We start from the raw sequence: 25,090 nt of genomic DNA, 5'->3' as shown, positions 1-25,090 counted from the left end.
AATATCCTCTAGTAGTCAACCATTTGGAGACTTAAAATGTTTCAGGTTGTCTATATGTACGTAAGAAACATGGTGCATGGAGGCATAATGTTCTGCAGATATTAGGGGCTACAGCATTACAATTCATTTCATAGACATAATGAAGACGGCTAAGCTCTACTCAATATTTGTAATGCTAGTGTGTGGGCAAATTATTAATGATATAAGATATCAGTCCTAGGCAGATAGCGCTTCTCTCCTGGGCCTTTATTTGCCAGCTGCAGACCACATCAATTTCAAGTTGTCTAATTGTATCATTCACATGTTGAATTGCTTTCTGTATTTTTTTGATCTTGTTTATCTCTTCTTTCGTTTGCCTCAGTCAAAATCAATATGTGACAATAGAGCTGCTGTCATTGATATTCTTGAAATCCTTCTTGAAATATGAATGACTTTCTGTCTTGCACTAAACATAACTATTTCTTGAAGCTCTTTCATGGCTTGTATTAGTCAAAATACAATGCCATACTTTTTTTTTCTTTTTACAAGCAAACATTCATATAAGAAAAAGCCTAAGCAATATTAAATCCTTGGCTAATTATTCACCAGTTCTGGCTTCTGTGCCTCGCAGAAAGCTCAAAGAGTGGTCAGGAGTTTGGCAAATAAGTGCAAAAAAAGGAATCTTCAAGTAAGAGACTCCTACTATGACCTGGCTGCCTGTGCCTGAGCTGGCTTCCCTTCTCCCCGGCTGAGACAAGGCTTCATCCCAGCCAGTACAGGGACTAAGAATGCACGCTCCCTGTACCTCAGACTGTGTCCGAGACCTCTAGGCAGAGACTGCTCCAGAGTGAAACCAAAGGTAATCTCCAAAAGCTGTGTAAGTGTGTGTGACTGTGTGGGGTGTGTGTGGGGGATGTGTGGGGCTAGCCAGCTAGTTACCTTTGGTAATACTCCAAGCAGGTTAAGGTTTCTGGCAGGTTTCAATCCACTAATGATGCAGAGCTTTATTCCGTATAAGCCTACGTAAGCAGCAAGGACTTTAGAGTCCTGTTTGTTTTCTTTTAAATGCTAACCTTGCAAAATCTGACAAATCAAAGTCTGATTCTGTGGAGAAAACACATGGTCTTTTCTTAACTATTTGGATTGTGTAGCTATAGGACGAAACTGTCTGTAGCATCGCCGGCCCCGATGGGTGTGAGAGAGGGGGAAACGAGGTGCACAGTATCAGACAGGTTACAGAACCCCTCATACAATTTGTCTTCTTTTTCATTTTTGTTTCACATGAATGAACATCTCTAGTGTCTGATGTGACATCTGAAGAAGGAACATATGTGGCTTCAAAAGCTTGTGTAGAATATATATATTTTTTTTTTGTTAATTCTTATGCTGATCCAGTAGAACATTTCAAACTGCCAAGGATTCCATGACTGGAATGCAATTTTCAGTATTATGTATATTCTAGGGTCATTTTTATTATTTGTTATACAGAAAGAGGTAGTGGAGGGTTAAATAACTTTGTGAAAAAAGGGAAGGTTTTACTTAAATTGAATGCTGAATGTTGTTTATTGTAATCAGCAGAGGCCAGCAACAGTTGAATGCAGAGGAATATAAAAATGCGTAATTAAATAAATGGAACAGACTTGGTGAGAGCCCCTTCATGAGAAACTGGCAGCACATCACTGATCATGTAAGAATCAGTCAGTATTATGAATTCCCTTAGCTCATCCAGTGCCTTTTTCTGTGTACCCAGTGCCCATTATAGGGGTAATTTTGTAGCATCAAGCATAAGTTAGCTGGTAAATATGAGCATAAGTGGCACCAATTTCCAAAGCAGATTCTGTGCCTACGTCTGCTTTGAAAGTTATTCCAGCAATACTAGGTGCACAAAATTAAATCCACTATTCTATCCATGTAGCTCTCCTAAGGGAATTTGGGTGCATGCTTTTTAAAACCAATGAGTATGTAAGTGTAAGTCTCAGTTCTGCCCAGACTCCATCCCCCTGGAACACCTCTTCCCTATGTGCATGTCAGCAAAAAATATGTGCACACCACTGCACCCTCTATTTGGTTTGTGTGGCTTTTCCAAGGGAATTTATGTGCACTTTTTTTTTTTTTTTTTTTTTAAATCAAAGAGTATGCATGGGCAAGTCCCAACCCTGCCCTGGAATGCGTCTCCCCTATGTGCATATTCGCTGCGCAGTTTTTGAAAGGGCCATTTCTGGGGATAAAGCACTACGTTACCTGGAGACATATCTTTGAAAATGTCCTTCCATAAAACCAGCAGGATTTCAATTACAATCCTGTGTACAGGATTGTTCTCTGTGGGGAAGGGGGCTTAGTAGGGGTGTGCATTCGGATTGACCGCATTAGTAAAACGCTACTCATATTTTTTTTTAACTTAAAAAATTGATTCGACATAAACGATCGGATTTCCCACATATCCAACATAGATATGTTGGATATGTGGGAAATCGCGATTGTTGAGCCAAAATAAAAATATAAACCCCCTCACCCTCCTTAATCCCCCCCCCGACTTACCACCTCCCTGGTGATGGAGCGAGGAGTGAGGACGCCATTTCTGCAATCCTTGGCGAGAAGCATGTGACGTCGGCGGCACGTCGAGTGACGCCGGCGTCACGTGATTCCCGGCTCGTTCGCGCCAGACGGCTCGTTCGGCCCAAAAAGAACTTTTGGCCAGCTTGGGGGGGCCTCCTGACCCCCCCAAGCTGGCCAGGGTTCATGACAAGGATTTCCTAGACAACGCTCAAGATTTTCTTAAGCCTCTTCTTTCCTGCTAGGTCTTTTAATGCCAAGATCTAGGACTTTTGGTGTTATCAAGAGTTGGTAGTTAAAGAAGGGACTATGAGGAATGGTGAGCTTTGAACCTTCAACCCCAGAATTCAGAGCATGGACTCTCAGGGAGGCTTAGCTACAAGACGGGCTGACTCCCAGTTCACCACAGTAGCAATTGGACGTTTCTTTTAGAAGCAGCAGAATAAAAGTTTTTATAAATAAATAAAGAAAGAAAGAAATTATAAAGAAATGATCTAGTTGACTTGGTGAGGTCTAACCACGCTCCTGGAAGTTCCCGACTGGACCAACACTGGTCAGGCCCCAGATTGAGGACTGGCTACAAGAAGCCCTCACCTGACAATTGTGGAGGCTTTCTTCTGTGGGAACGCTGCTCAACTAGCCCAGATTCCTGATCTATGCTGGAGTCCTGATCCATGCGTGATTTCCGATCCATGCCAAACTTCCAGCCTGTGCTAAGGCCTCCCGAAGCCTTGGCTCACCTGGGTCATTCTGCTACTCTCTTGAGTCATCAAGCCCCGGCTGCAGCCTGCACCCTTGGGCTGAACCCACAGGGAATGGTAGCAGCAACAGGTGAAGACCCTACCCTACCTGCTTGCCTTGTGTGGTTGACTGCCTCCCTTGATGCAGCTGCTATCTCTTAGTGCAGGCAATTGGGGCCCTGGTTCCCTATGGACTCCTTTCTTGCTCCTGCTGGAGTCGGACCCCAATCACAGGACCAGATCATCTTGTCCACATTCCCGGTATGTCTCCTTATACCACCTTTCTCACCTTACCTCCTGAGTCCCTTCTCTTGACTTACTCAGCATTAGGGGGTATTTAGGTTTCTTGATGTGTAACTCCTAGATGATGTTTTGTTATGTATCAGTTTTGATTTCTGTCATCTCCCGTGGAAAATGAAAAGAGTAATGGTTTTTTTATGAGGATTTTTCACATTACAAACCAACACATACATTGAAGAATAACGGCGCCAGCAACAAAGTAATTTCTAAAAGTAATAAAAAACTATGAAAAATCTAACTGGCAAGATCTCAAGTCCACAAAAAAGTGGCACTCTGAAGACCTGGGAAGTAATGAACTCTGAAATTGTTTGCTGTGTCTGATGCAAGCCTGTGTGCATTCTGCTATTGGAAAAATAGTTTAATGGTATCTGAGAAAAACATTGATTGATACAGAAAAGTCACTATGGGCAATTTACAAATGTAAGGATATCGAGAGAAATTGAAGGAGATAAGAGTCAATAATAATAAATATAATGATTACTATTGTTTTTATATACCATCACATCACACTTGTGCTCTGTACAGTTTGTCATGCACAATAAGGGGTAGATTTTAGAAAAGTACGCCCGTGTGTACTTTTGTTCTCGCACCAGGCGCAAACAAAAGTACGCCGGATTTTATAAGATACGCGCGTAGCCGCGCGTATCTTATAAAATTCGGGGTCGGTGCGCGCAAGGGGGTGCACATTTGTGCACCTTGCATGCACCAAGCCCTGCGGGCGCTGCCCGTTCCCTCCGAGGCCGCTCCGAAATCGGAGCGGCCTCGGAGGGAACTTTCCTTCTGCCTCCTCCCACCTTCCCCTCCCTTCCCCTCCCTAACCCACCCCCCCAGCCCTATCTACACCCCCCTACCTTTATCGCGAAAGTTACGCCTGCCCCAGTCAGGCGTAACTCGTGCGCGCCTGTCAGCCACCGCTGCGCGATTCCCCGGCCTGGGAGTGATTTCGGAGGCCTCGGCCACGCCCCCGAAATGCCCCCGGGCCGGAACCACGCCCCCTGGAACGCCCCGAACGTCGCGCCGCCCCCAACACGCCTCCCTAGCAAAGCCCTGGGACTTACGCGCGTCCCGGGGCTTGTGCGCGCCACCGAGCCTATGCAAAATAGGCTCGGCGCGCGCAGGGGGGGTTTTAAAGGGTTACGCGCATAACTTATGCGCGTAACCCTTTTAAAATCTACCCCTAAGTATCAAAAGACAAGGGGGGGTGTCAATTTTGAAAGAGCTCACATAGTTGTAAAGTAGTCGGTTAGCATCTTTTAGCAAATTGGAGTTTTTGCTTTGCATCTGCTATTTTCTTTTGCAGGCGGCCAAACAGAGGTAAAGTAGCACATGCACTTTTGAAAATGTCATGCGCATGGCTCCGTTTTCCTCCCCAAATCTAACCACGCCCCCAGGAAATGTCTCCTTACCATCCGGCTAAAAGTACCCATGTGCCGTGGAAGGCTGAGAGCACGTGCAGCCTGCCAGGGGAGGGCTATTTTCAGACAGGGCAGCATGATAGGCAAAAATAAGCAAATGAAGCAAGGACAATAGGTAATCTCTGTTGTTCAATGATAAGGGGAATGGAACAACTCCCCTATGAGGAAAGACTAAAGAGGTTAGGACTTTTCAGCTTGGAGAAGAGACGACTGAGGGGGGATATGATAGAGGTGTTTAAAATCATGAGAGGTCTAGAATGGGTAGATGTGAATCGGTTATTTACTCTTTCGGATAGTAGAAAGACTAGGGAGCACTCCATGAAGTTAGCATGGGGCACATTTAAAACTAATTGGAGAAAGTTCTTTTGCACTCAACGCACAATTAAACTCTGGAATTTGTTGCCAGAGGATGTAGTTAGTGCAGTTAGTATAGCTGTGTTTAAAAAAGGATTGGATAAGTTCTTGGAGGAGAAGTCCATTACCTGCTATTAAGTTCACTTAGAGAATAGCCACTGCCATTAGCAATGGTAACATGGAATAGACTTAGTTTTTGGGTACTTGCCAGGTTCTTATGGCCTGGATTGGCCACTGTTGGAAACAGGATGCTGGGCTTGATGGACCCTTGGTCTGATCCAGTATGGCATTTTCTTATGTTCCAAAATAAATCAATATATGAAGAAAATAGTTCCAGTGATAGGATTGATTTTTAGTGCCCGGTCGGAAGGGGGATCCAAAGGAATACATTCATCTGTTCATGTATTTCATTTATTGACTGATTGGTTTTATCAAGGATATAATTAGTCGCTCTCCTATTGTAGTACTCAGAGAAATATACAGGGATATGGGATGGTTTGCATATAGTACATATGAAATAAATGGCACATAATACAGTACATAAGATATGCCATACTGGTTCAGACCAAGGGTCCATCAAACCCAGTATCCTGTTTCCAACAGTGGCCAATCCAAGACACAAGTACCTGCCAAGTACCCAAGCATTAGATAGATCACAAGCTACTATTGCTTATTAATTACCGTAATAGCAGTTTATGGATTTATCCTCTAGGAACTTATCCAAATCTTTTTTAACCCAGTTACACTAACTGCTGTAACCACATCCTTTGGCAATGAATTCCAGAGCTTAACTATGCGCTGAGTGAAAAAGAATTTTCTTCGATTTGTTTTAAATGAGCTACTTGCTAACTTCATGGCGTGCCCCCTGGTCCATCTATTATCTAAGAGAGTAAATAAATAACTGATTTACATTAACTTGTTCAAGTCCTTTCATGATTTTGTAGACTTCTATCATATTCCCCTCAGTCATCTCTTCTCAAAACTGAACAGCCCTAACTTCTTTAGCCTTTCCTAATAGGGCAGCTGTTCCATACCCCTTATCATTTTGGTTGCCCTTCTCTGCACTTTCTCCAATGCAGCTATATCCTTTCTGAGATGTGGTGACCAGAATTGCACACAGGATTCCAGATGCAGTCTCACCTTGGAGCGATACATAGGCATTATAACATCCATCCTTTATTTGTCATTCCCTTCTTAATAATTCCCGTTTGCTTTCATGATCACCACAGCACATTCAGCCAACGATTTCAATGTATCATCCACTATGACGCCTAGATCTCTTTCCTGGGTGGTAACTGCTAAGATAGAACCTAACATTGTGTAACTACAGCAAGGGCTATTTTTCCCTAAAATGCATCATTTTGCACTTGTCCATGTGAAATTTCACCTGCCATTTGGAAGCCCAATCTTCCAGTCTCGTAAGGTCCTCCTGCAATTCATCAGAATCTGCTTGAGATTTAACTACTCTGCATAATTTCGTGTCATCCTCAAATTTGATCACCTCCCTCATTGTACCTCTTTCCAGATCATTTATAAATATATTTAAAAGCACCAATCCAAGTACAGGTCCCTGAGGCACTCCACTGTTTTATCTTTTTCCATTGTGAAAACAGGCCATTTAATCCTACTCTCTGTTTCCTCTCTTTTAACCAACTAGCAATCCTCAAAAGGATGTTTTGCCAGTTCGAAGACATCAAGAAAACAGCCTGCCTTCAGTTAGGATCATGAGATTAACTGTAGCTGGCCTTACCAAAGATCGTCCTAATCCTGAGCTGGATTGCAGACTGGTTCTGCTTGAGGCTGACCTCCACCATCAGCTTCATTCTCCTCGACTTCCCCTGCACAGCAGGGAAGCAAGCAGTTTCTAAACTCACAGAGAAGCCCATGCTAGCCACTGTAGTCTCAGTCAGCTCAGAGGAGGCGATACTGCTAAAGTCAACGTTTCCCCTTCAGAGTGCATAAGTTTTCAGAATTATTGCCCCCATGACGTGCTGGAAAAAAATCTTATGATTTGCAGTAAGAAATGTGAGAGAAATAAGAATTTGTATACATGGGAAAATATGGAATTACATTGAGTTGAATGAATTTACATAGTGGGGATTGTAAATGCAAAATTCTTCACCAATATGAGACTGGCTTTGTTGATTGTATGAAATCGGAATATTGCATATAGTACTTTATAAAATTCTGCAATAAAAACAAAACTCCTAAAATATGACAGGTTGGGCAGCGAGATATGCAACAGGATCAGAGAGAAGGTGGTTAATATTCCCTCAGGATGCAGGGCCTTTCGTCCTGAAAGCAGTTACGATATAGCTTACAGCATTGACCAAGGGGCTTCTAGTCCCTTCCATTAGGTTATTTCCTGCAGGTTTCAGTGATATTTGGGATTAGTGACAGATGCTGATTTGGGGATTTGTTCCACTCACTCACTTTTGAGGAGCTGAAATGGAGTGTTGTCTATTACTGGGTGAAAACAGCCAGACAGCATTCAGAAGGAATTTTTTTGTCACCATCTGGAGCATCTTAAGACAAATTAACTCTGGAATGCAGAATGTCGAGGTGGATAGACCGCTGCCTTTTTTTCCATTAGAGGGGGATATGGCTTTGTAATGCTTAGGAGACATGTGGGTGATGGGGGCTACCAGAGGGGAATGCACGGCAGAGAATAATTAGATTGAGACTGCTCATTTTCTCCCAAGAGTTGTCAGTTGCCTGCCTTCCACTTTTTGAGAAAGTATTAATTATGTGTTAGTGCCACAGGCCACATTAGATTGCAGTGTCAGTGCCTTAACATTGACTGAATAATAGGTAGCTATTATTAGGGCTGACTGAAAGTGGCATCATATCACCTTCACCACATATTGTCATAATTCCCTGGTTTGCATAAACTCAGCAATGTAATAAAGGTTTGCATAAATTCGACAATGTAAAAAGCTTTGAGTTTTATAATGAGTGATAGAAATATAATACTAAGGTACTTATACTTTATTTTTGTTTTCTTTTCAATAATTACAATTTATACTTTGATAAGAATATGGGGGTCAAGCCACATTAAGACTATCATAAATGATAGCACGCATTAAACGTGATAGCAAGTGGTTAACATGCTGTAATCTCACTGTTAGCATGAGTAAACAAGTTTGCAATAGTCTTAATATGAAATCTGTACTAATGAGATAACGAGACTCAAAAGTATACAAAAATAGCTCGCTGAAGATTACCGCAGCAAAAAGGCACGTGATTAAGTATTTCCACTAGGTATCTGCCCTAAGACTGAAGGGAGAACATGGACCGCAGGTCAGTCTTGACTTTTCCCTTTCTCTTCACCTTAATAGCATCGGGAAGGACTAAAGGGAATAGAAAACGGAGCCCTACCGACATGCAGTTCGTGCCGCGATGCCATCTTCTCCCACAGCTTTTAAATGTCTTTCGCACAAGCTCCCAGGACAGACAGACCAAACGAGGAGGAGGAGGCCACAAACGACGTGGAAGAGAAGCGTCTCCGGTTTGTTCTTAGGTGCTGTAAGGTTGATGAGGTATCTGTGACATTTACCTTGCACTGGATGAGTGGGGAGCGAGAGATCAAAGGGGAAGAGAAAGAAAGAGAGGGAGAGGGAGAGAGAGAGAGAGAGGAAAGGGGCAGGAGCTAGGGAAGGTGTCAGAGCGACTCCACCCTGAGAAAAGGAACGGGGACCTGTGCCAGCATTGGGAGGGGAAAAAACCATGGTACTGTGGAGAGGAGGGAGGGAAAGGAGCAAAGGAGGGCCTGAGAGAGATATGGGAAAGTGCCTAGGAGAAAATCTTCAGAGGGATAGCCGACTTAGTCTTACCGACGTAACCGATTTATTGAGGCATGCCGCCTGCCTCGGTCATTTTTGCCTAGGAAAAAGACGTAGACGGGAGGAAAAGAGGAGATAGTGGCAGGGAAGCAGAGTACGAGGGGAAGAAACAGGAAGAGGGAGGAAGCAGGGTATTAGTCTTTTTCCGATATACAGGGCAAAATGGCAGAAATCGCTGTGTAGGCAGCGATGCACCCTTCCACAGGCAGACATCATCGACAGCTTAAGCGGATGAAAACAGGAAGAAACCCCTTTTGGTGGAGGCACCCAACTGTCAGAATAGGTGCGCTGGGCCTACACGAGTTTTTGGTACCAGAAAGGCTGAGAAAATGTGCTCGCTTGTGACGTGGCAAATGCAACGCAACGACGGTCAAGTAGGTTCGGGGATTTCGAAAGGAAATCCCCATCCTGCCCGCCCCTTTCCAGTCTGTGCAACGGCCAGTTTCCGAATGGCTCCTTCCAGCTGCATCAGTTCATCATTTTAATGGGCCAGGTAGGATAAAAAAAAAACTTGGCTTCCACAATAGGGAGGGGCGGTTTTGAAACAGCCCACCGAGGGCTACAGCCCGCGGCTGCTTCCTGCTGCAGACCTGCGCCCAAATGTACAAAGCGGACTTGGGCGCCTAAATCCACTTTGGCAATTCGCAGGTTGTCCCCGGTACATGCGCAGACATGCGTGCTCCCGAGCAGGTGTTAACTTTGTGTGCATGAATACTGTCCCCTGCCCCCCCCCCCCAATCCACCTCCCTGAAACGCCTCTTCCTACTGTGGGTTCTAGAGATGTGAATCGTGTGATCGATCGTCTTAACGATCGATTTCGGCTGGGAGGGGGAGGGAATCGGATCGTCGCCGTTTGGGTTTTTAAAATATCGTGAAAATCGTGAAAATCGAAAACCGGCACACTAAAACATCCCTAAAACCCACCCCGACCCTTTAAAATAAATCCCCCACCCTCCCGAACCCCCCCAAAATGCCTTAAATTACCTGGGGTCCAGAGGAAGGGTCCCGCTGTGATCTTCCACTCTCGGACCTTCGATGCTTGTAGAAATGGCGCCGGCGCTACCTTTGGTTTTTCCGTACGGAAAAATGATTTGCGGCAGGAGATCGCTCCCGGACCCCCACTGGACCCCCAGGGACTTTTGGCCAGCTTGGGGGGGGCCTCCTGACCCCCACAAGGCTTGCCAAAAGTCCAGCGGGGGTCCAGAACGACCTCCTGCAGTCGAATCGTGTTCTCTATGGCCGGTGCCATTTTGCGCCGCCATTTTGCGCAAAATGGCGCCGGCCGTAGACAACACGATTCGACTGCAGGAGGTCGTTCCGGACCCCCGCTGGACTTTTGGCAAGTCTTGTGGGGGTCAGGAGGCCCCCCCAAGCTGGCCAAAAGTCCCTGGGGGTCCGGGAGTGATCTCCTGCCGCGAATCGTTTTTCTGTACGGAAAAACCAAAGGTAGCGCCGGCGCCATTTCTACAAGCACCGGAGGTCCGAGAGTGGAAGATCACAGCGGGACCCTTCCTCTGGACCCCAGGTAATTTAAGGCATTTTGGGGGGGTTCGGGAGGGTGGGGGATTTATTTTAAAGGGTCGGGGTGGGTTTTAGGGTGTTTTTAGTGTGCCGGTTTTCCCGCCCTCCCCTTTCCCCTCCCCCTTCCCCCGATTTACGATTTTTTGACGATAAATCGGGGGAACTGTTATTGTATCGCGGCTCTAACGATTTTTGACGATTTAAAATATATTGGACGATATTTTAAATCATCAAAAAACGATTCACATCCCTAGTGGGTTCTGCCTGTACTTTTAGCTGCAGAACTCACAGGAGTTTTTATGCATAAAACCTCCTTTGAATATGAAGCCCTAAGGGGTCTTTTCCCACAGGTACAGAATGATCAGGCTGTATGAGTCTGGAGGGATATAGCTCAGGCAAGAAAAAAACCCCACAATAAAATATTACCGAAACACTGCCTTTTTGTATTTCTAAAGGCACAAGCAACATCTGTATCCTTCCAGTGACTATCATATTTCTTTCTTAGAATGTATAGGAATTCTATGTACATTACTTTTTTTCTCTTTCTCTTGTATATCATTTCAAATTGCTGCTGTGTGTTTTCTAGGAAATTCTACTGCCGTATGCATTTTATAAACCCCCTCAGTCCTATAAATTCTTGACTACCAGTTGTGCTGCAAGTAGTTAAGTCGCTGCCTGTATTTGCAATAAAGACATTTTTCAGCCATGGATTATTAGGTTTAGTACGGTGGTCTGGGCGCTTCATTCGTCTTCCTGCCTTCACAGTTACGCCACTCACTAGAGTCCTAATTAACACAAGACAAACCCAATTTGTGCTCTTTGCAAGCACTGAATTTTTCTTGGTGGATTTGTTTTGCAATGGAATAGTTTAACTAACCAATATTTTAAAGGGTAGACAAGTGCCAGGGCTCGTTTTTGTAAATAAAAGTTTGGTTGTTTTGATTTTTCATTTGACCTGGCATCTTCCTCAGGGTCCTGTAGGCTCCCAGATTAACTGGAACCAGGCCCAACAGGTCAAAGGTGCCATGAGCCTTCATATGCAGCCATCTGGGGTGCTTCCCGCTCTCTTTCGGGCCGATTGAGTACAGTGCGCTCCAACGGAGCGCACTGTTAACCCGCCATTGGACGCACATTTTCCCTTACCCCTTATTCAGTAAGGGGCCGAAAACGCGCGTCCAACCCGCCGAACCTAATAGCGCCCTCAACATGCAAATGCATGTTGATGGCCCTATTAGGTATTCCCGCGCGATTCAGAAAACAAAATGTGCAGCCAAGCCGCACATTTTGCTTTCAGAAATTAGCGCCTACCCAAAGGTAGGCGCTAATTTCTTTGGGCACCAGGAAAGTGCACAGAAAAGCAGTAAAAACTGCTTTTCTGTGCACCCTTCGACTTAATATCATGGCGATATTAAGTCGGAGGCCCCGAAGGGTAAAAAAAAGTAAAAAAAAAAAATATATATATATTTGAAGTCGGCCCGCGGCTGACGGGTCGAAAACCGGATGCTCAATTTTGCCGGTGTCCGGTTTCCGAGTCCGTGGCTGTTAACCCGCCATTGGACGCACATTTTCCCTTACCCCTTATTCAGTAAGGGGCCGAAAACGCGCGTCCAACCCGCCGAACCTAATAGCGCCCTCAACATGCAAATGCATGTTGATGGCCCTATTAGGTATTCCCGCGCGATTCAGAAAACAAAATGTGCAGCCAAGCCGCACATTTTGCTTTCAGAAATTAGCGCCTACCCAAAGGTAGGCGCTAATTTCTTTGGGCACCAGGAAAGTGCACAGAAAAGCAGTAAAAACTGCTTTTCTGTGCACCCTTCGACTTAATATCATGGCGATATTAAGTCGGAGGCCCCGAAGGGTAAAAAAAAGTAAAAAAAAAATATATATATATATTTGAAGTCGGCCCGCGGCTGACGGGTCGAAAACCGGATGCTCAATTTTGCCGGTGTCCGGTTTCCGAGTCCGTGGCTGTCAGCGGGCTCGAAAACTAACTCCGGCAAAATTGAGCGTCGGCTGTCAAACCCACTGACAGCCACTGCTCCGGGCCAAAAGGAGGCGATAGGGACGCGCTAGTGTCCCTAGCGCCTCCTTTTGCCCGTTTCTACCACCGGGCCTCATTTAAATACTGAATCGCACGCACAGGCGAGTGGCCTCTGCGCGCGCTGGGAGAGTGGGCATTTGCCCGCTCTCCCGCAGACTTTACTGAATCGGCCCATTTATTAGAACTCTTGCTTTTAAGCCTACCCATTGTTCTGACAATCCTCAAAGACGTGTGACACTGATCACTAATGGTCTATTCTTAACCTCTACCTACATCCTACTTAACTTCTGTCCATAGAGAACAATGGACTGTATTTTTTTTCAACAGTAGAGTGTATATAGGGTTTGTACCTTTAAGCACTGATGATGTCACTGACATCTAGTGGTATGAAAGCTGAGTCTTGCAGTGCACGTGTGCCTTTTGCATTCAATATTTCTTCTGCCAATGTTTGCTGTTTGTTTTTGTGCTCCCTGGTGCAGAAACTGGTGACCGCAACCTTGTTCCACGGAGGGAGCAAATCCAAAATTCTACTCCTGAGGTGGAGGTTGCCATTGAACTGTTACTAGTCAGAAGAATCCAAATACTTGGAGAGGTGGGGTTGTCTGTTCTCCCAAGAGGGGAAAAGTTAATCTGTCTAGGAAAGAAACACCTCTGAGCCCGGTTTACCCATGTGCTTTGACTATTTTCAAAGAATTCCAGTGACCTAGCAACCAGTCATGTTTAATGTACCCTAGTTAGAGCTACAAATGCATGACAATCCCACCCCTAGAACTCAGTCCAAATGTGTTATTCTTACATGAAGACTGGGAGTGTTATTACTATTTATCATTTCTAAAGCGCTACGAGACATAGGCAACACTGCAGAGATATGCCTACGAGACAGCCCCTGCTCCATGGGCCTTGCAATCGAGTCAAGCCAAACATTTATTTTATTTATTTATTTATTTATTTAAAGCTTTTTTATACCGGCATTCATGATAGAATCACATCATGAATGCCCAACATATATGACCAATATATGACCAATGAGTGTACCAATGAACATATATGACCAATGAGTGTACGGATAATGCATTTAGTGTAGAGACTCCCTCCCCACTATGGCCTGCGAATGCTGCCTTCGAGGAGAAGGCGCTGGGTCCGGGGAATCAAACTTGGGTCTCTCACCGGTTGAGCCCAAAATCCGGGCTTTTGTGTAATCCAAAGCAGGTGGGAAACCATGCTGAACAATCAATCAAAGCTGAAGGAGGATTGCGATCTATCTGTGAGCAAGTTTATGGAAGCATTTCACCTTGGGGGTTCGGTGGTATTCTCACAACTTTGAGGGCTCAGGGGTTCAGATCCTAAGAATGCTTGGGGACGATGCTGAAAGTTATTTTTTAAACAGGTAAACTTGGAAAGGCAGCATGTGGGCCCACTCCCTTCTCAGTGCAGGTAAAAGTCTGCCTGTTGTTCACAGCACGTGAATTTTTACCTACATAAAAAAGGGGCAGGAACAGGTCAGGGGAATGAAACTGCACATGGGGATTTCATTTTCAAATACCCAAAGAATTATTCAAACTTTAATGAGTTCTTTGAAAACCTATTCAGCAGTGCAGCTGCCATGTTAGTCCACTTGAATGTATAAGAAATATTAAAGGTTAATAAGTAAAATTAACAAAGATAAGGGGATAGCAACCATTCAGTAGGTATTGAAAAACAGAATCTGGTATAAATCTGGGTCCAAACATTCCTGATCCTCGTTGGCTAAATTGAAATTGTTGAAATTCAAAATTCTTTGAAGGAAATGTTAAAAATGAAGCAGCCCATATTTGAAGAGGTTAAGTTAGCCAGACCAAACCTCAAGGGCCGGATTTTAAGATTTAGGTACGGGCGTAGATTTGTGCGCGCAACCCAGCACGCACAAATCTATTCCCGATTTTATAACATGCGTGCGCAGCCGCGCGCATGTTATAAAATCCGGGGTCAACGCGCGCAAGGGGGTGCACACTTGTGCACCTTGCGTGCGCCGAGCCATGTAGCCTTCCTCCGTTCCCTCCGAGGCCGCTCCGAAATCGGAGCGGCCTCGGAGGGAACTTTCCTTCTGCCCTCCCCACCCACCTTCCCCTCCCTTCCCCTACTTAAACCCCCCCCTTACCTTTAACTTAGAAGTTGTGCCTGCCTCCAGGCAGGGGTCGGTTGTGCGCACTGGCCGACGGGCGACCCGCGATCCCGGGCACAGCGGCAAATGGCCCCTGTGCCTGGATGATCCGTCCCCTCCCCCTTCCCCACCCCTTTTTTCAAGCCCTGGTACATACGCGTCCTGGGGCTTGCGCGTGTCGCCGGGCCTATGCAAAATAGGCTCGGCGCACGCAGGAGGGGTTTTAAAGGGTTATGGGCATAGCTTTTTAAAAATCCGCCCCCAAGTTTTTAATACCCTGTGCATACCTGGGAAAGAAAAGCCCTGCAGGGATGGTCTAGGGGTGCGGTTTAAACTTAGCCAGGTGGCCCAGCTGACTTTAGCCCAGTAAGTCTGGTTGTATAGAGAGCAGGTCTAAAGTTATCCTTGTACTGTTTTCGGATAATTTTAAACCTAATCGGCTATAATCAGCATATAAAGGTTAAGTAGAAAAAAAAAACCCTTTGCTGACTAGCAGTGAAGCTCCCTCCCAATCCGCGAAGTGAAGAAAAATATGTTGTAGCCACAGCAGCCTGATTACCCCTTCCCCTTGTGACAAAGGAGGCTGAAACGCTAACTAACCTGTACCAGTAATCTAGAGGGTTTCTCTGCTTAGAATCCCGCCTGTAGTCATGCACAGTGGCTGACAAGGCCCTGGACACGCAGTTAGTAAAAAACTTCCTCACTTACGAACATAAGACAAGTGAACCAAAGATGACGTATAGCTAGAGCACGCTATGTAATCTTGTAATCTTTGGGATCCAGGCCCAATACCAGATATAGCAAGGAAATGTAATCTTATGCATAGGTATTAGTTGCAGGAAGTTAGTGAATATTAAACAGAGTTTTAAATACTGCCAGCGGATTTGTTGATTTCTTGTTATCATGATCTGTGCAGCATATATAGGAATTAAAAATTGCAAAACTGGCTCAGAACAGCTTCCTGGTTTTGATGGTAACCTTTTTTTTATTTATCAGAGCGCGTGCATCTGATGAGAAATTAATAAAGTAGGATTGCAACCTGATTCTGCTTCCTGTTTTTAAAAGTATTTTTGAACAAATTCAGACAGTGACATACAGAGCTGACTGGGCGATTTTAAAAGCCTTACATGCACAAAAGCTGGGAGAGGCGCGAGAGATTCGGCAAGGTGCGCGCCACACGGATTTTAAGAACCGAGCAAGTACACGCGTATCTCCCCAGCGCGTGCATAAAAAAATGTGTCATTAGGAAGGGCGAGGTTGGGGCAGGAAATGGGCGGGACATGGGCAGGACAGGACTGCACCAAGTAGTCCTCGCTTAAGTAGTTATGCACACACGTGCGTGCCAGGGCCCCCTACCGCGTAACTTCTGCTATGGACGGCAGGTTAGTCATGTAACAAAAAAAAAAAAATTGGCTAGTCAGCGGCGTTTTAAGGGTCGAGGGTAATAAGGTGAAAGGGAGGCATGTTAGCTAGGAAGTCCTCTCCTTTACTGGGGTGAACTAGGAGTGAACTGGAAAAAGGGCTATTGCATAGGTGTGCGTGGCTATTAAAATTCCCCCCGCTTACGCGCTTGAGGCGGTATGTGCGTCCGTCGATATAAAATCGTGTGCACATGTACGCATGTTTAGCCGATTTTATAACGTGCGCGTATACGCGCATATCCGCACATATGTTATAAAATTGCTGCGTCCATGTGCGCCTGGTTCTTAAGATTCACCTTTAAGAGTTTGGGCCTGATAAGGAATTTCATAATGGCCAGTTTTTATATGGAATTCCTTAAATGTCCCAGATTCACAGATTGTGGTTCAACTAAGAAAGGTCTATCTTAAGGGAAATATACCTGGGCCTGCTGGCTCTGTTTGAAACAAGCCCATCCTGGTTTATTGCAAACCTCTTGCTGTGTCTTATTTTTGAGTCAATAGTTTCCTTTTGCTCTTTTGGGCTAGCATTTCAGTCAGAACTGGCCTCTGCTGAATTGCAGCACCAGGAGCCTTCATTTACCACTACTTTCATTCACCAGTAAGGGGTTTTATGCCCCATTTTTATATTCCTTATGCAACTCCCCAGCAAGTGGACACAAAACAGCCAATCTCTCTATAACTAAGCCAATGTTGACCCTAAGTGGGGGCAGATTAGGCTGTCAGGCTGTCAGGCATGCTCTGGAGGTCTGCTCTGACGAGCTGTGGTGATGGTGGCCATGGCAATGAAAAGCAATGGCAATCCAGGGGGCATATTCCCACTTGATTTTTGAACTTCTGGTGCCCTCCTTACCAGCCAGGGCAGATGCTTGCCTACAGTCTACCCCTGAACGTAAGCCTGGTCAAGGCACCTTCTGCCTCTGTAGTATCCCCAGTCATGATCAGCCCTGGGGAACAGCGTCCTGGTCCAAGATACAAACCCAAGTCCTCTGCATGGCAGTGCCCAGCACAATCATAGAGCTACCTGTCTGGCCTTCTTGCAGAGGTTTTCAAGTCATATGATTCCTGTAAAGGCTTGAAAAACTCAACCCCCATCCATGAGGCTCACTTCTCTTTAATAAATGTTTGTGCGTGTGGTCAGACAGAAGCCTAAGCACTGACGTAGCCGCTGTGCTCTCTAGATGACTTGGGCTCTGTGCATTCGGGCCTCTCGTGCCTTGCATGTGCTTCTACATCTGTCTTATTCAACCTCTTGCTGCCGATGCATCTTTAGTTTGTCCAGAAAGGTTTTCTTTCTACCTCTACCCTCTCTCCCACCTGAGATTTCCCAAGTGGCAATACTGGCATCAGAAACAATTCTAAATCTGTGTGATATAATTACTGCCTCTGATATTCTCTATCCCCCCCCAAAACATACGCAAAAAGATTAATCAAGAATAGCAAAAGACAGACAAAACCAGGCATGTGGCATGCCACAAGTGAAAAGGAAAGGCTGAGTGTCACAGGTAAAGAGAAAATGCATGTAGCTACGTTATATTATTGAGAAATTAATAGTATACATCTGAATCTAGATGCATTTTTTAAAAACTTGGATATACTTGTATAAATACACAGAATATGACAGTTTTAGCTGCCCCACAGTCTAACTTATATTTGGAGAAGATGTTCTCATATTTCTCAATTAGGTTCAGAAATGTATGTTTCCAGTACCCAGAGACCTCATATGATTCAAGATTTAGATTCCCCAAGTCCCCATCTCTGCAAAACTCTCTGATTGATATCTCTTATTGTCTCTTTCAGTGAAGCCAGCTTATAGATGCTTACTTCAGGCCAGGATATACACACAGACCCATTAGTGACAAAATATTGGGGCTGACAAATTTCCAACCCCTGCTGCCTTGAAAAAATGTCAGTCCTTATCCAGATCTCAGAAACCTCCCCTGCTGCCACTACTGCCAGCGAAGCAATGCCTGTGCTCACAGGCTGCACCCCATCTGAGCTTCTGTGCTGAAGCAGGGCTGAGGAGTACAGGCTCATACTCACTGCAGTCCGTGAAGAGAGTCGCATCACTGGATCAGAGGGCCACAAGGGAGGGGGAGGAGATTATGAACTGCAGGGAAAGGGAAGGGCTCAGAGGTGTGAGGGAGGAGGATGGCATCATCTGAAATCCATCACTGCTTCACCTCGATATCATCCTCATAGCCTTGATTAAAATCTTCAAGTGCTATACAAAGGCTGAAATCTTCAAGCTTGGCAATCCACCTTGAGTTTTATAGACTTGTTTTAAAGGTTGAACAATCTTCAGAGTCACTTCCTCAATAGTTCTTCTCTCCAGTGGTTGACATCTACTGGATCACACAAGCTCCTGGTTAGGACAGTTTCTTACAAGCATCATTGCAACTTCATGATTTGGGTTATCAATCTTCTTTCCTTGCTGCTGTTAATACTCATTGCCAAAATCCACTGCCTTGTTTAGCCATATCCAGTAGTCTAAGGTATTCTTGTCTTGTCTCAGACAAGGTTTAGGAAAACTCTGCAAAGGGTAAGATTGTCATATAGGACTCCCCCGAAATGCTGCTTGAGTACATCAGATATGAAAAAACATGGGATCACTATATGGGTCTTTCTAGGAGTGCCAGCACTTATTAAACTGCTGCATTGACATGCATTAATGGTAACACATATGCACGTGTTACCATTAACACCAGAAACGTTTTCCATAACACTGAGAATACTTTAATGAGCTGCCTTCTATGAATTTTCGTACAAGGCAGTTTATTAATATTAAAATGAGTTATTGCAAATCATGCTAAACCACATGATTTATGTTAACCTGCCCTATAAGCAGGGGTGGTGCAAGGGTTTGTAGCCCCTCTGACAGTGGTAGATATGTAGCGTTATGGTCACCCTCTTACAGTGTGCTCTCTTTCTCTCTCTCACACACATTTTGAAAATGGTCCCCTTGTGTACCCCAGCAGCACGCCGCCATAGATGTAAATAGGTTTTTTTTAATTAGCTTCTGATGGTTAATATAAGCCTCCATGGGGCCTCTGATAATTCCCAAACCCCTCCAGTCAACAGCAGCTGACTTTGTGGGTCTTAACCTTCCACCCCATTGACTCAATAGGCCTTAACCCTCCACTTGAGTCAACAGCAGTGACCCCTCTGGGCCATTGTTTGTCTCCCCCTCTTCCCTCTGCCTACCTCTTCAGAAGTCTTCGCTTCTAATGTTGGAGGGGATAGAGGCAGAATTCTTCCAGGTTTTCCCACCGGCTATGAATTGTGCCCCCCCCCAGCAGGGTCTGGCCTTATCATGGCCAGAAATGCAAATTCAGATAGGTTGAACCTGTAGTACTTAGCAGATTATAACAATAGGTTACAATTTAATTATGTAATAATACGCACATCCAGTGAGATACCGCTGTAAAAAAAATTGAAACTATATTTTGCAGGAATGTTTCCGTAAGACATAAGTGGATGTAATGGAGAAGATGTTACTCAGTTGTGTCAGACAAATTATTTTAAAATTGAACAACTTTTCCAATTCAGTTTCTCCAAATCTCGGATGTAACTTTTTTTCTCTCTTTGCTTTAGAGCTTTTCATTTTATAAAGGAAATTTTACAGGTAAACAATGAAATAAAATTTTTTATACCTTTTGCCCATTAACCCAACTACCTATATAGCTAAATTATTTTACTTTCTTTACAGGTATATTGGAGTTCAGTAATCAGAGAAGTAATCTGATTTTTTTTGGATTTCCTTAAACTTCAAAGACATCCATTCCAAGTTTAATACAAACTTTGTTTTTATTTCTGTTCATTAAAATTCTAATCAATTAAGCTCAGTACCTTTTTTATTTTTTTTTAACCTGGTAGTTTCTGCCTGCTCCTTTGGACATCCAGCTCAATCAGACCTAGGGCTGGGATCCCAAAGCCATGAGTCATCATTCACAACTACCTAGAGATATTCTTATTTCATGAGCCCCTTCTAACATACATTATCTGCTCAATGCAATGATGGATGGTTCTGGCCTGGGGTCATTTACCAGGGCTCCTTCTAGAACCCTGCAATCATGGGCCCTGAATCCAGCCATTAGGTGACACCTTTGAGTAATGATTATGACTCTGTCGCCTCTGAGGACTGATTACACAGCATCCCCAACCCCATCTGACGCAGGTAGCAGAAGGCACAACTCAGGGATTGAACCAGGAACCTTCTACTTGGCAGTGCACAGCACTGCCACTGAGACATCTGGCTATCCCTGTGCCTACTTGTTTTTATATTCTCAGAAACAACCTTTTATTTAGCTATTAGTAGAAAAGCCCATCAAAAATGACATGATAATATGGGCTTAAAACATGTACCCTTAGTTCTGTAATATCGTCTTCTCATGCCTATATGCATATTCAACCTTGTCAAAAACGAAGGCCCTCCAATTCAGGCTCTTCACCCTCTAAACTCCTTCACCCCACTATACAAGTTAACACCACCTCACAGTAAACTCTGATCCCCTCTTCTTCCTGATACATTGAAGCCCCCTGCCAATAACAGTTGATCTTAAGGTGGCCAAACAGGTGGATAAGCTGGTGACAAAAGTCCAAAGGATGCTTGGCTACATAAGGAGAAGAATGGTTAGTAGAAAATAACGAGGTGACATTGCCCTCTATATGTTCCTGGTGAGACCTCGTTTGGAATTCTGTGTATAGTTCTGGAGGCTGCACCATCAAAATTATAAAGAGGATAGAGTCTGTGCAGTGGATGGCTATTAAAATGGTCTGTGATCTTCGTTCTAAAACATATGGGGACAGACAAAGTTCTAAACATGTGTACCCTTCAGGAAAGGTGGGATAGGGAAAATATGATAGACATTTAAAGACATTCTCGATTTCCATTCACAGGAGGTAGACCTCTTTCAAAGAAAAGAAGGCTTTAGGGATTATGAGATGAAAGGGGGTAGATTCAGGAATAATCCAAGAAAGTATTTCTTTACAGAGAGAATAATGTAGGGTGATTCAGAGGTTTCACTACTATGCAGCAAAATATGAATTCTGACTTCACAAAATAAACACCTGAATTTCAGCAGAAATACAGAGATGATGAACTTTGGCCAGAATGGCAAGACATGCTGAATTATCTGATCTGCCTGTTTAACTAAGCCTCTCTGAGGAATACTTCTGACCATAAATACTGACTTAAGACAATGCAGGCCAGATATGTGTTGTGTAAAGACAGTTCTAAGACCTGCAGCAGAGCTCAGATCTGCCTGGAGATAGGATATGTCAATCCTGAAAGCCTGACTTATTAGGCAGGTCGGCTCACAGGTAAACTCTGTCACACAGCTAGGTCAGCTCTCTGGTCAAGATGTCACTAGATGGAAAATCATGTGCCCTGGTCAAGAGCTGTCATGCACCAGAGACCCCATTCCATGCTCTCATTTGACTATGTATGAGCTGTTGCATATGCATGTCCTGGCTTTTAAAAACAGCATGAAGAAGGGCTCAGGAAGGGTGGCAGTGAAGATGACCCATCAACACCACCAGAAGATGAACTCTGAGTCATCACTCTTGGCCCCTCCCTACAGCCCAGCAGACAACATTCAGCATACCGGAGGCCACTGCAGATAAGAGTCTCCTGACTGCTGCCTAGCAGCCCGAGGTGAATTTGTCTTTTTCTTCTTTAGGGATCAGATAAGTCCTTGTGGCTTAGCCAGTGATGGAGCCACTGGTGTGTGCTTAAATCAGAGAGACAGCCTCCATGAACTCCACTTTTTCTCACAGCAGCAACACAGACATCTCGAGTGGTAAGGCTGATGGTAATCTTCTAAAGTTATGAGGATAGTTAGCTATGTTTATTAATAATACCTAAGCAAGTCAAGTTTATTTTGACATGTTGCTTTGAAGTTACGTATAACATGCTAAGCTTTCATTATAAGTATTATTATTATTACTGTTAATAAGATTTTATATACCACTTGTATTTGCTGTGATAATGATTGTAGCATAAGGTTTTTTGTATGTAAGAGGCATAAGTTGTTTGTTTTATTCTAAGTAGTAAATTTGAAATGTCTGAGAATAAAAAGGTCTGATTCTGAGATAAACAAGTATCCTTCCTGGGTTTCTTGAATTGCAATTAAAGGTAAATAAGTGGTAATCTTCAGTAGCACTGCTACTCCCCAGAGAGACAGTGAGAGAGAGAAGGGGGAGAAAAGCAGGCTGTAACCAATAGGCTAAAGGATACTCTTATATTCCTTATAGTCGTGAATGTACTGAACAGCCTCCCTGTGGAGGTGGTAGAGCAAAGCCAATATCTGAATTTCCAAAAGCATGGATAAACACAGATGATCTCTGAGGGAGTTGTAAGGATTGTAAAGCTGAATAGTTGGTGTGGATAGGCAGACTAGATAGGATACATGTTTTTATTTTTTTGCTGTCATGTTTCTATGTGTGCCCAACCCCGTGATCACCCCCCTTTCCCAAGCTGTGACACTTTGCCTTCAGCTTAAACCCCAATACTTTAAAAGTCTAATCCTTTCCTTCCTATAGCCTCATATAATTAAGACCATCAGGCATCCTCCTTCACCACACCAAGAAGATCCTGGTTCCCCCACCCCTCCAGAACCTCCACTTACAATTGCAAAGTTTGTATGAAAGAGAGGGGAGATGTCATGTCTCAGGGTGTAGGGTTTAGGCACCCTTTTTCAGCCAAGGCTCAGCATCCTAAATCTACTCAGCCAAATTCTGGCCTTCTAGATTTAGGGAATTTTCAGCTGAAAATCTAGGCTTCTAGGTTTGGCTAAAAACTTTCCTAAAACTAATTGACCACACATCAGTTAAAAATGTTTGTCTATTTATTTTAGCATTCATGATATGCCTTTATTCAAAAAAACATACACATTGCTATTGTCAACATGGTAGACAGAAGCACAAAATGCAGAGCATTATTGCCACATTATTTGTTTAGAAATTATTTAAACAGGTCTCACATAATTCATGATAATTCCTATAAGCAACCATTTTAGCAAAAGGGCATGATTCTCTGACACTCACTGGATTCCATCGACTCGTTGTGTTGTGTAGGATGCTGCGGTCCAATAATAAAATTACGCATGCATGCATGCATATGAACCATCAGATCCTAATTCATGGGAGTTAATGAATTAAGACTGTACCCACAGCTTCCAGGATTTCAGATGACTGAGGGGACACTGAAGAAAGAATTTATATAAATGGAATAATTTTCAAATAGTCTGCACACTTACAAAGCATGAGGGCACTTTTAGCGCACGTACTTCATGTTCATTTTTTAAAGAGAAAGAATGCACGTTCTTCATAAAGTATGTGAGCTAAAAGCCCCTACGCAGAAGGATTTAAACACCAAAAATGTTTGGTTCATTCTTGCATTTTGGATTGTTTTTTTTTATATGTTTTCTCAGTTTGTTTCATTCATTTTGCTAGTATGTGTTCATAAGTGCTGTTTTATGCACATACAATTTAATTTTATGCACCCATTAAATTTATACAAATAACTTACAGAACAAATGAAAATGAATGCACATGCCTATGCTTCATTTTGTGTAGGCATACTTGTGAAAATGTCATCTGTGCACGCTATTTTAACATGCTTCTTTGCAGTCTGGCAAAAAATTTGACAATATGTAACCCTGCATGCACTCTTAGCGAGACAGAGAAGGGAAAGTTTTAGTTAAACCATTTAACAGGGTAAATGGCTGAAAATTGTACTCAAAATGCATCATTGATCCAGGAGGGACTATTACTTCTTGTCCAATGTACTTTTGAAATATTGCATTGCACACAGGAAGAACAATTGTTAACTAATGATATACTCTTGTAAACTCCTGTCTGAAAATTGCTGTCTCTTATTATAACTAAAAGGTATGCACAGGGTTCTATAACTCGCAGGCATTTTTTTAAATGTATAACATTTTTACAATTTAACCCAAGTAGCACTCAGAGGAGAAACTGCTAGAAGTGTGTTTAGGTCGGGCGAGAGGAAGAAAAAACCCCTGAATAGATTGTATTTTCATAGTTAAGTGTGTAATTTTCCAGCAATAATCCATCTGCACAAAAAGCAGTCGTAAACGTTCAGGTCTGATTTGTACCCAGGGCCAACTTGTAAGGGAGAGTGGACAAGTACATTCCTTTTGAAAATTGGTGCAAAAATTGCAGGTAAAAACGTATCCACACATTTTGTCTCTAAATGGACAGTCTGAAATGACCCCCATAAGGCGTGACATAAGAACATAAGAACATAAGAAAATGCCATACTGGGTCAGACCAAGGGTCCATCAAGCCCAGCATCCTGTTTCCAACAGTGGCCAATCCAGGCCATAAGAACCTGGCAAGTACCCAAAAACTAAGTCTATTCCATGTAACCATTGCTAATGGCAGTGGCTATTCTCTAAGTGAACTTAATAACAGGTAATGGACTTCTCCTCCAAGAACTTATCCAATCCTTTTTTAAACACAGCTATACTAACTGCACGAACCACATTCTCTGGCAACAAATTCCAGAGTTTAATTGTGCGTTGAGTAAAAAAGAACTTTCTCCGATTAGTTTTAAATGTGCCCCATGCTAACTTCATGGAGTGTCCCCTAGTCCTTCTACTATCCGAAAGAGTAAATAACTGATTCACATCTACCCGTTCTAGACCTCTCATGATTTTAAACACCTCTATCATATCCCATTCTAGACCTGTTCTAGACCTCTCATGATTTTAAACACCTCTATCATATCCCATTAAATCTCTATCACATCCTCTATCA

General features: G+C 43.7%; 1 long non-coding RNA gene across 4 annotated transcripts; it reads left to right on the top strand.

Annotated features, from left to right (window-relative positions):
• Positions 1-676: 676 nt before the first annotated feature.
• On the top strand, positions 677-22,368 carry LOC115085752. Of its 4 annotated transcripts, none has more exons than XR_003854953.1 (5): positions 677-838; positions 1,558-1,666; positions 8,680-8,880; positions 19,901-19,931; positions 20,016-22,368. It is a non-coding gene; the product is annotated as an uncharacterized LOC115085752 (long non-coding RNA). The 4 variants fall into 4 exon arrangements; XR_003854952.1 differs by having other exon boundaries at positions 1,555-1,666; XR_003854954.1 differs by having other exon boundaries at positions 677-856.
• Positions 22,369-25,090: the final 2,722 nt, after the last annotated feature.

Source organism: Rhinatrema bivittatum, chromosome 2, assembly GCF_901001135.1.
Source record: "Rhinatrema bivittatum chromosome 2, aRhiBiv1.1, whole genome shotgun sequence".
NCBI lineage: Eukaryota > Metazoa > Chordata > Amphibia > Gymnophiona > Rhinatrematidae > Rhinatrema > Rhinatrema bivittatum.
The sequence above is the reverse complement of the archived record's forward strand: the minus strand, read 5'-3'. Positions and strand labels throughout refer to the sequence as shown.